Consider the following 9,697-nt stretch of genomic DNA (forward strand, 5'->3'; position numbering starts at 1 on the left):
CTAAAATCCAGTAGGATCATGCCATTTTTGTCTTTAAAATCCTTTGAAAACTACTCATTAAGTATTTATGAACGAAAGATGAGATCGTGTTTGGGATTTGCCTGAAGATAGTCCTGGGAATGTGGACAGAGCGGATCTCTGACAGAGTGTGGTGGGAGGCACGGTAGTCCTGTGTTCTCTCCACTTCCGTGTGCACGTGCGGTGTCGTGGGATGATTTGTAAGCCAAAAGACTTTGAAATGTCACCAAAAGTTCTTGGGTGTCCTGTTGGCTCTACCTTACAGATTTTCTGTCTTTCATGATCTTTGAGCTATTTCGTAGCTCTATAATCCCAGGAAATTGATAGTAGGGCAGACGGTTCTTTCTCGCCGAAGTGCAAATTAGTTCCGTCGGTGGAAAGCACCTGAGGGTTGCTCTCTGAGTGGTGACCAGTCGTCACGTACTTACAGATTCATTTCAGGGTTCTTGATCGCCTATGTTTATGTTTGTGGTTTGGATTTTACTTTGAACTGGGTCGTAACGTTTTACTGGTGTCTTCCTCAATGAGCGTTGTGGGTTGAGTCAGGTCCTTGAAAAGACATGTTGAAGTCCTAACCCCAGCACCTGTGAATGTGACCTTATTTGGAAGTAGGTGTGTGATTAGTTAAGATGAGGTCGTAGGGACGGGAGTGAAATCCTTATCAGAAGAGGAAAATTTGCATACAGACGCAGAGGATACAGGCAGAGCGCTGGGTGGTGTGCGATGGAGGTGGAGACTGGGACACTGGAGACCAGCAGGATCTGGAAGGGGTGAGAGAGGAAGCCCAGCTAGACATTGGGAGAGAGCGTGGCTCTGCCGACACCGACACCTTGGCTTTGGAGTTCTGCCTTCCAGAACTGTGAGAGAGTGAAGTTGTGCTGTTTTAAGGCACCCCATCTGTGGCAGGAAACGCATTCAGTGCTTTTATGCTCGCGGGGAGCCCCAAATAGAGGGGTCAGGCCTACGGGAAACGAGAGAGCCGGAGGAGGGGTGGGTCATGGAGACTTTTGTACCTTTTCCTAAAGGCAGTGGGAAGCTTTTGAGAAAAAAAATGCAAAAGACAGAAAACAAATCATTCCCGAAATGTTAAAGAATAAACTTTCAAAGGTAAAATCATGATCCTCACGTCCAAGATGTTATTTTCCTTTCGTTAGTTCTAACTCCTGGGACTGAGAACAGGGTTCGAGGCTCTGCAGCCATAGTCACTTCTGCAGAGGGTCCTGGCGGAGGTCAGCCCAGGGGCAGGCAGGGGTCATGTGGGAAGCTGTTGGGTATCGAAGGTGGAGCGTTAGCACGTTTGTCTTGGATTGTCGACGCTTCGTCATTCAGTCCACAAATGGCAGTAGAAGCGGCTCTGGCAGTCCTGGCTCCAGACATGTGCGTGTCTGTGCGCACATGTGTTTGTAGACGCGTCACCACATGGACAGATCACAAGGCGGATACACCCTGGGACCCATGCCCTGGAGGGCGCAGTGCAGATTCTCTGCAGTGTAGACACATCAGGGGTGGCTATGCTCCACTATGCATCCCGCAAGGTGGATGTACAGGGTGTAGTGCAGGGAGGACCCTCTGCAGTGTAGACGTGCTGGCTGCGGTATAGATGCCCTGCAGTGTAGATCCTGTGGTAGAGAGTGGACAGTGTGGGCCGTCTGTGCCCGCCCTGTTCCAAGGCACCTGGCTGGGCCTGTCCCCTGGGCACACAGGAGGCAGGGTGAGGATCGCTGCTGGGGCTGTGGGCCGAGAGTGGCTGGGCAGCCCATCAGATGGGGGCTGAAACTCAGCCCTAAACCCAGGTGGGGGTGCCTAGGGGGGGTTGTGTCCTCTGTCACATCCTGTGGGGAGCCCTGTCACTACCTGTCCTCATGGCCCCCCAGCCCGAGTTCTGTCTGTCCCAGTGGATTCCTGGGGGCTTCTGGGGAGGGGGGGCGTTGTCAGGCCACATTTCTCTCTGGGGTCATTGGTCTTGTCCACAGTCATGTTGGAAAGGGCCCCAACACTTGCTTCAGTAGCTTCTGGGGATTGTATTAACTTTAGGACCCCACCCCACTGCCAAGGCAGGTCAGGGTGAACCGGGCACCTGGGTTTTATTTCTTTATTTGTAATTGAAGTATGACAAACACACTGATTGATTCAGATCCAGTGTGTGTCCCTGTGGACCCTCACAGAGAGCCCTGGATCACACAGAATGTGGCCCCAGAGCAACACCCTGGGGCTTAACAGGGTCCTGGGGACCCACCTGGGTCCCCAGACTGTGTCTCCTCTCTCATCTGCCAGATGGTGGCAGAGTTCCCTCACATGTGCCCGCAGGGACAGCTTCCAGGGGCTCCTGGGGGAGGGGCCCGTCTGTGGGGTGCTGGGAGTCAGCGGAAGCTCCCATTAGACTCTCAGAGGGGCCAGCATCCAAAAGGAAGCCTGCCAACACATAAAATCACATGGGGAGGCCCCCCATCCCGTCCCCAGGGTCAGAGCCTTTGGGGCTGGCTACAGGATTGGGAATTCAAAAATGTATATCTAAATATTTTAATACATTTTATTTTTCCTTTTTGGAGGAGGGAGAATAGGTTATACATGCAGATGATTCAAAAAGAAAAAGGCACAAGAGAGGGTCACCCTAAGGAGGGAACCTCTCCTGCCTTCTCAGCCACAGAGAGGCATCTGTTCTGCCATCAGTCTCTCACGGGGCCTCCAGGGCAGCCCCGTCCACGTGGCTCTGTGTCTGTGAGAGTCCCCGTGTGGCCCACGGTGCTGACTAGCCATTGTTGATGGACATTCAGGCTGTTTTTCACTTTTCCGTCATGGACAGTGATGCAGTGATGCCCCTGAACGTGTGCCTTTCCCGATAGTGAGCTTGTCTCAGGGTAGATCCCTAGGAATACGGGGCAGTTTTAACTTTGGAAGGTCTGTTGTCTCGTTGCCCCCCACAGAGCCTGCCCCCACCCCGCGGCAGTGGGTGAGGTGTCGTCCCCATTCTCCCAACACGTCTGTGCCAAGAAACCTTTGGATCTTTGCTAATCTAAGAGGGTCGACACGGTTTGAGATTGCATTTCTCCTACCGGGAGCTAAGTTGAACAGCTTTCTATGTGTTTGAAAGTTTGTAACTTCTCCTTGTTCTATAAATTATTTATGTCCTTGACCCATTTTCTATTGGGTTGTTGGACTTTGTCTTACTGATTTGTACAGCCTTTTTATGTGGTAAGGCTTTATCGTTAAACACCTGCAAGTATTTTTCTTCATTTGTTATTTGACTTTTATCTTTGTTTAAAGTAGTTTTGCCTTGTAGAAATGTTTTTACTATGTGAGGTGAAATTCTTTTTATAGTTTGTGCTTTGTGAGCTCATAATATTGTCCTATACTTTCTTCTAGTACTTCTATTGTTATATTTAAATGTTTGCCTCTTTGGTCCATTTCGGATTTATTTTGGTATACAATGCAAATTAGAGATCTGTGTCAGTTAGGGTCCAGCTAGGAGACCCACGCTCCAGTTGGGAAACTGAGGAGAGCTGAAAAAGGGGACCAAGGTGTAGGCAGGAGGATTGCCCTGGGTAAGGTGGAGCCCACCCCTGGACCTGAGAGCACCTAGAGAAGGCTGCCTTACAGGAGCTGAGCCCTGTGGGTGAGAATAAGTGCCTGGGCTCCAATCTCCTGCGAGGGTCCTCAGGCAGCAGCCAAGGGCAGGTGGCCAGCAGGTGCCCTGTGGCTCTGGGCAGGGGGACAGAGGAGGAGTGGGGGCTGGGCTGATGCCGGCACGTCCAGTACAAGGTGGTGAACCGGTTATAGAAGCAGTGCGGGACTTGGGAAGGGGCTCTTTGAGGAGCTCCCTGGGGGAGTTGGACAGAGCCCCTAGGCTGCGAGATGAGGTTGGGAGTTTGGAGGCTCTGGAGGCCAAGGAGGAAGACCTGTGTGGGGTGAGCTGACCATGAGCTGGTGGCCCTCAGGACAAAACCACGATCTGCCTTTCCAGCCCTGGGCTGTCTCTGCTGAGCTCTTGGGACCTCTCTGGGGCAGTGGGGTGGGGGTGGGGGCGGGGGGATGATGCTGGGCCGTGCATGGAGCAGGGTCTGTGGGGGTGGGCAGTGTGAGGGAGGCCACTGGTGTGTGCAGGGTCCCCGGCCTCCTCTCAGAGGAGGACCCACAGGACGCCCTGCCCTGCAGGCTGCCAGCACTCTGGGAAGGGGGATCCAAGGTCTGATTGGCTCTGCTAATGGCAGTTGAATTTGGGGAATCCATAGGGGCCCAGGCAGGTGCAGTGTGGAATGGGCTGGCGGGGGCAGGGGGGCTGATCTGTTGCTCGTCTGACCCTGTAGCCCACCATCCTGGCTTGCTTGAATGGGGGGGGGGGGTTTCCAGGACTCTCCGTTTTAAAATCAGGATGGCCTGGGAAAACGCTGGTCAGTTGGCCACACTGCTTATATGCCACACCCACCAGTGCACAAATGAGGTGTCCAGCCTGGTCCTGCAGGGTGCTGCTGGGACTCGGGCCACCCGAGACCCCTGGTTCCCCTGTTCCTGGCAAAATCCTCGGTGCACATCGAGTCTTGACCATCCTTCGATTTCCTTGGCGGCAGTGGCCCCATTGTGTGAGGGAAGAAAGCGAGGGTTGTCATGGCTCTGTTTACCTGGAGTGAGGTCGTTTCTCCTTGTCTGTGCAAGGCTGGACTGCTCTGCATTTTCATGGTAAATTTGTTTTCCAAGCCGTTGTTGAAATTCTGGGGGCAGAGAAAATGCATTTGCTCCATCACCTTTCCGGATGTGACAAGTCCTATAAAATCTATTAAAGCCTTTAATGAAATCCCTGCTCAGAGGTGCTCCGTGAATGAATGTGGAATCGGAATTTAAATTAAAATGTTGTTTTTGTAGTCTTCAAGGCTTTGCCTGGGAAGAAATTAAAGGGGCAGTTCACCTTTTGGTGATCATTCCCAGGCTCAGTGGGTGATTTTGCTTGGTGGCCCTCTGACTGGGTGCTGGGGGCCTTCCTCTGACCCTTGGGCCGGGTGAGGCATGGGATGGCACGGAGGCAGCAGCTGTCCCTACACCCAAGACCGTCCCCACCCCAGGCCCCACAGAGGACGCCATGTGGAGGGAAGGCAGGTGCAACTGTGGGCTGGGTAGCCACTCGGGACTGGAGATAAATTTATTTACCTACAAGCAAATGTTTTCTTGTTTTAAATTTTTTAAAAAATGTTTATTTATATGAGACAGAGAGAAAGAGAGAGAGAGAAAGAGAGAGAGACAGAAGGTGAGCAGGGGAGGGGCAGAGAGAGAGGGAGACACAGAGTCGGAAGCAGGCTCTAGGCTCCCAGCTGTCAGCACAGGGCCCGACGCGGGGCTCGAACACACGAGCCGTGAGATCATGACCTGAGCTAAAATCGGATACTCAACCCACTGAGCCACCCAGGTGGCCCAAGCAAGTGCAGTTTTTGTGTTCAGAGCCCACACTCTGGGCGGACAGACGTGCCTGGAAGAGGCGTTAGTGGCCTAGAAAGGAAAGGGAGAGCAGGTATGGGGATGTGTGGAAGGGCTGGGGCAGGGAATGGCACTTGGGGAGCCCTGGGAGGAGGCAGTAGGGGGTGTGGGGGTGTGTGGCTGGGCTGGGGAGGAGATGCCCTCCTGGCAGGATTCCTCCCTTCCTCTTTGGGCATCTGAGTCCTGCCCCGTGGACTTCAAACACGCTCAGCAGTCTGTCACTAAGAAGCAAACCCAAGGCCTCTCTCCACCTCCTTCTCTTCACCGCCCTGGAGAGGCTGCTGCTCTGAGTCTTTTTCTAGCTCCTCCTCGTCTCTCCACCCTCCATGAGGCACCACTGCCTCGCGGAAGAGACAGGTACAAACACAAAGAGCTTGCTCAGCTGCTTTATGTGGGGTGTGCATAGATACAGCCATGTGAAATCACACTTAGGATACCAAAAAGGTGCTTATCTTTCCTATTTTTCAGGTTGGTAACATCATCCCATTCCTTCTGTGATGAGGAGGGGTTCTAAAAAATGCACAACGTGGGGCGCCTGGGTGGCTCCGTCGGTTGAGCGACCGACTTCGGCTCAGGTCATGATCTCACGGTTTGTGGGTTTGTGAGTTCGAGCCCCACGTCGGGCTCTGTGCTGACAGCTCAGAGCCCGGAGCCTGCTTCGGATTCTGTGTCTCCCTCTCTCTCCGCCCCTCCCCCTCTCGTGCTCTGTCTCGCTCTGTCTCAGAAATAAACGTTAAAAAAAATTAAAAAATACACAACGCATGTTTAAAGTATGTAGCAGCAAAGTACTGCGAAGCGACGCTGCTGCATGGAGGGGTGCTGGCTCCTAGGGCGAGGCCCAGGATCCCCTGTCGTGGGCGAGGGAACCGTGGGAGCAGGTGAGGGCAGCAAGCTGTGCAGATACAGGGGTTCAGGTGACCAGGGTCATAACCGAAGGAAAGAGAGGAGCCCCAGCTGGATGTCCACATTTGTAACATACGCAACGAGCAAGGGTTACTCCCGGAAACATGGAAATGTTTACAAATCAATAAGAAAATCACAACCAACAGAAACAAAGGGCAACAGGCGGTGTGCAGGAGTGGGGGTGGATAAATGGTTTTGAGGACCCCCAGTGCTGCCTCCCTCTCTCCCCAGACAAAGAAGTGGCCTTGTAGGTCCTGAGCTGCCTATGAGAAGCAGGACACCAGGATACTCACAACCCTGTCCTGGGGCAGGGGGCGGGGGCGGGGCAGCAGACAGCGAATTTCCTGAGGGTAAAGGGTGTGATGCATGGCTGTCTTGCATGGAGAATGTTCCAGGCCCAGAGGTTCTGCGGGAGCAAGACCCGGGAGAAGCCTCACCTGCCCTTGTGACAATCCTGAATTTCTGGGTCATTGGCTACCAAACTGGGAACCTGAGTGTGTGGTATGTCCTGCCTGTCCACGAGGCTGTCTCTACAGCCCCAAATTGTATGGAAGGACACCCAATCTCACTAGTCACCAAGAAAACGTAAGAGGTTAGCAATACCCAAAACTCAGGTACCGTAAGGGCAGGCGAATAGATGCAAAGCGGTGAACATCATGCTGTGGCAAGAGAGCGACCAGCACGAGCCCTGGAGAAACTTATCCGAGGCATCGGGTCACCCACAGCAACCTGTGGTCATCAAGGCACCCTGGGTCATCTGGGGCACCCGGCAGCAAGGAGACAGGGGCATTGAAAACGTGCTTCTCATGACAAAATAGCGGGCCTGCAGACCCCTCAGCAGGAAAATACATAGGTGCTGTTTCTCTGCTCATCACGGTGTTGCACAGGGGTTAGAATCAGCAGGGCCAGCTCTGATACACATCAGAAATAGCGCTGAGCCCTGAGAGGAAGCTGCAAAGGGTTTTGCTGTTTGCGATCACGTTGATGCAATCTGCACAGAATACAAGTGCGTTGCTCTTGGGTGTGTTTGCGAATGGTAAGACTCTGAAAATGTGCAGAGATGACACAAACCAATTTCAGAGATGCTCTCTAGGGAGGGTGGTGAAGGCCCGAGTATTTCTCATCGTCCCTGTTTTTGAACACTTTCATGCTTAAAAACCAAGCCAAACCAAACAGATTATGGGAAATGAGATGAAAAGACAGCACGCCGAAGGGAGTTTACCCCCAGGTGGTGGAGGAAGGAGCAGGCGGTGTGGGGTCTGGACAGAGGGAGGACTTTGAGGGCCCCGGGCAGAGTTTTGTAGCAGGAAGAGCTGAAGAGAAGAGGAAGAGTCCAGGGCAAAGGGATCTGGGGAAGGCTGGGTGGGCCAAGGGTGAGGCAGGTGCTCACTTTCTGGCCTCAAGGCAGGCTGATGCCAAGCAGGTCCCACAGAGTCAGAATGACACTTGTGGGGACCTGGGGAGCGGGTAGGGCTGTGCACCGGCATCACACCGCAGAATCTGGGCACTAGAGGCAACGTGTGGCTCAGGGAGGGGCCGGTTTCTCTCCGTCCAGGCTTCAGGGGTCAGGTGTGGGGTCAGGATAGAGCTGAGCTCGTGGGTATGGAAGAGAGAGGGCTGCAGGTTGAAAGAACGAGCCTCTTGCGCTGAGGCTAAGAGCGCACTTAATTACGCATCATACAGAGAACGTTTCATGCAGTAAACAGAGCATTAAAGGCTGGCTCAATCATGGAGCTGTTTCCCGTGGCTCAACAAGTTTATAATAAACACAGTTAAACTTTTATTTATGGCACAGCTGCTAATTGCATCATAAACATTTTTCATCAAGCAATTGCTGTTTACTCGTTTGCCAATCAGCTCATTATCCAGCCACCTTTCTCGTGCTCCTGATACTTCCCAAATCCTGCTGTTTGCCATGCCTGCCCCTGCAGCCGTCCTGCAGCACCCTCCCCTGCCCCCCCGGGCTCCAAGTTGTGCCCACCCACTCCTGGCGGGGTCACCCCTCCTCTCCAGCCGGCCTCAGAGGGCCCTGCTCTGTCCTGCTCCCCTGTTCTGGAAGAGGCTGTGTGCCCCATGACCCGTCCTGCCTGCAGACGGCACTGCTGACCTGTCCTGCCTTCTCCTCCTTTCCTGGCTCCTGAACCTTGCAGCCCCCCAGGGCAGACCTCGCCTTGTCTCTCTCTCCTCACCTTTGTCACAGCCCCTCAGCTCGTTGGGACGTCTCTGGGCATCTCTCTACGAGACTGGGAGTTACATGAAACCGAAACTTGGGAGCCTGAGGTTCATTCCTGTCCTTAAGCAGGCCATGTCCCTAACACTCAGCTCCTGTCGGTGGTGTCGGTAACCCAGCATGGCTTCGTCTCCCAGGAGGTGCCTCATAGAGTGCTGAGGTTCCTCTCACATGTGTTCATACCCTCGTGCATTCATTCACTGAACCTTGACTGCTTCTTGTGTATGGGTGGGTGACTCCCACGGAGTCTCAGAAGTCCTTATCCCCTCCTTCCCATGTCCCCTCTGCAGGCTGGCCCCGGAGTGAGCCCATATTGGGCTGAAGCAAAGTGGAGCCCGCGCTGGTGGATCCTTTGGGTGGAAGAGACCTCCTGCCCAGCACTTGGACCCCGTGACACCTGCCCCAGCAGGCAGCAGACCTGGAGCCTTGGTTTCTGACCTTTGTGAGAGTGACAGATTAATCTTCTGGGTGGCATTTGTGGAGTCCTCTCCAAGCGTCTCCGTACAGAGAAACTGGCTGAGCACTTCTTGTAGTCAGAGCCTCCCAAAATATTCTTCCGAGGGCTTCCCCTCCCTGCTGGCAGTCCAGCCACGTCACATGGCCCAGCTCGGAAGGAGGACATATTTGTACTGGAGCCTCTTGGGAGGAAAGGGAGAGAGACTACCCCATTCCACCAGCCCCTTCCTTTCTTAGATCAAACATTATTAGAACCCCTCTGATGGGTTTGAGTGTCCAGACGAAAGCCTGCTGGCAGAAAAGGATACCAGGGCCCCTCCCCCCAGGGGCTCACTCCAAGGGGGAGGGGAAAGTCCAGATTCCACACGAGAACCTGGACACTGTGGGCAGAGCATGTGGGATAATGCGGGGAGCCCCGGGCTCATCAGAGTCAGGCTCCCTTCCCTCCCCACCCCGGCAGCCTGCAGGGAGCTGCAGCAGAGGCCACAGTGTTACCCAACTAGGGTCCTGGACCCAGCGGACGGTAGAAACGAGTCTGGACCCCAAATTTAAAGGCACAGGCAAAGTTTTACTAGGGCAACAGCTGCAGCTGCAGGGAGATGAAGTTGACAGACTGGCTCCCCAAGC

Source organism: Puma concolor, chromosome A3, assembly GCF_028749965.1.
Source record: "Puma concolor isolate L17-30 chromosome A3, mPumCon1.1.hap2, whole genome shotgun sequence".
NCBI classification, from domain to species: Eukaryota; Metazoa; Chordata; class Mammalia; order Carnivora; family Felidae; genus Puma; species Puma concolor.